Source organism: Cupressus sempervirens, chromosome 5, assembly GCF_028749045.1.
Source record: "Cupressus sempervirens isolate cs-2001-9-10 chromosome 5, ASM2874904v1, whole genome shotgun sequence".
Taxonomy (NCBI): domain Eukaryota; kingdom Viridiplantae; phylum Streptophyta; class Pinopsida; order Cupressales; family Cupressaceae; genus Cupressus; species Cupressus sempervirens.
This window is the reverse complement of record NC_143122.1, coordinates 512218088-512220308: the sequence shown is the minus strand read 5'-3', so window position 1 is coordinate 512220308 and position 2221 is coordinate 512218088.

Here is a 2221-nt window from a genome sequence, read left to right as displayed (position 1 = left end):
ATTGAACCTTACACACCTAGTCTGACCAATGCTAATTGTATTACACTTGGTCAAGAAGAAGACCTGGTCAAACATGATACAAATATTCAAGTTGATAGTATCCTCAATGTCTTACTAGATGAGTGGGAAACATAAAACTCCCCAAGAAATGAAACCAATGACATTAGGATTGAATATATTATAGATGTTGGTCTAGGGAGTTATGTCTTCCAAGAAGCTAGACTAGTAATGCAAAACCTTGTAAAAAAACACAACTGATCATCTTGAGTAGCAAAATTAGGTTTGTGAGTTATACTTTTATGGCTCTAAGAGAAAGAATGGTTTAGGTGGAGGAGAAATGTTGATCTCTCCTCAGGGAGGTAAATATTATACAACTTTTGATTTTAGTTTTGCATGCACCAACACTACAACTGAATATGAAGGACTGATTCAAGGATTTGAATGGGCTAGAATGAGGGGTATCAAATGCATAAAAGTATCTAGTGATAGTGAGTTGGTTGTCAACTAGGTGAGAGGTTTGCACATGATTAAGAATGACAAATTGAAAGGCTATAAGAAAAGAATGTGGGATATAATTGAAGATTTTGATGCTTTCAATATAGTTGCTATTCCTAGAAGATTGAATCAACATGCTGATAGATTATCCATAGTAGGAACACAATTTGCTATTTTTGAAAACATTAGCAAAGAAGAGGTACAAAGAAATATCAAGGTTATGGTTAGACCTTCCATACTTGATAGTGATGTCAATTGGAAAGTTTTTAATAGTGACAAACAAATTCTAATTTTTTTGCTTGAAGAAGACATAAATTTAGCCTTCAATCAACATAAAATAAAGGAACAATATGGTGACCAGGTTATACAATTGAGTTCTAATAAACTATCCAAGGGTAGAGTGTATCTTTAACACTGATGATCAAGTCAAGAAGAATAAAACCAGCTTGGTAGTTCAACAACATCATTATGAAGATCTTAGGATTACAGAGGGAAAGAATTTGAAGTTTGATAAAGTAATTCCTGCTGAAGAGAGGCAAGCTTACATCCAACTTTTTTAAAGAATTCAATGATGTTTTTTCTTGGGAATATGTAGACCTTAAGGATTTTGATCCATGCCTTGTCCAACATACCATTGAGTTAGAGCCCAATTCAAAACCCATAAGGCAGAAACAAAGGCTATTCAATCCAAAGTTAGAATCCCTAATGCAAAAAGAGGTTTTCAAACTCATTGAGAGTAGAAACATATTTCCTATCAAACACACTAGCTAGTGTCAAATTTGGTTCCTATCAAAAAAAAGAATGGGGAGTTGAGATTATATGTTGATTTTAGAGACCTCAATAGAGTGTCATTGAAGGACCACCACCCTTTTCCATCTATGGAACAAATGCTTCAATATATTTTAGGCTCTCAAATATTTTCACTTCTAGATGGATATAGTTTCATTGAGAAACATGTGCTTGCTATGGTAAAAATCATAAAGAAGTTTAGATACTTAGTGTCTAACAACAAGATCTCTCTTATGGTAACTCACCCTAGTGTGAAAGAATTCTTGTTAAGAAGGGATCTCAATGAAAAGAGAGATGGTTGGATAACTTTAGTCATGGAATATGATGTATATGTTTAGGTGACTAAGCTTGTCAGAGGAAAAGGCTTATGTGAATGATTGACTAATGAGAAGACTTAGACCACTGATAATATAGCGCAGAAGTTGTCCTTTCTAACCAATATATTCCACAATAAAACCAATCAAAAAGCTGGTTGCAAGAGATGGTTCTTTTCCTACAAATTGGAGAATGTCCTCCATCCTTGGATAGAGCTAAACAAAGGTATTTCAAGTTGTAGTCTGTACCTTATATTTTGGTTGATGGTCTTTTGTTTACGAAAGATATGAATGGAGTAATCCTCAGGTATATTGATAATGACCATACCATTAAGTTTTTGGACCAATTTCATGATGAAGGAGATCACTTTTCTCCAAAGAAAATAACTTATAAGATCATGAGGGATGGATATTATTGGCCGAACCAATTTAAGGATGCTCATGCCTAGGCAAGAAAGTGCAAGCAATGTGCACTATTTGCTAGAAAGGAAAGGTTGGCAACCTTACCTTTGCATCCTATTCTAATTTACAAGCCATTTGATGAGGCATACTAATGTATTAATTTTGATATAGTCTTCATAGTTTGGACTTACTCTTTGTGCTTTTTCAAAAACATTTCAAAA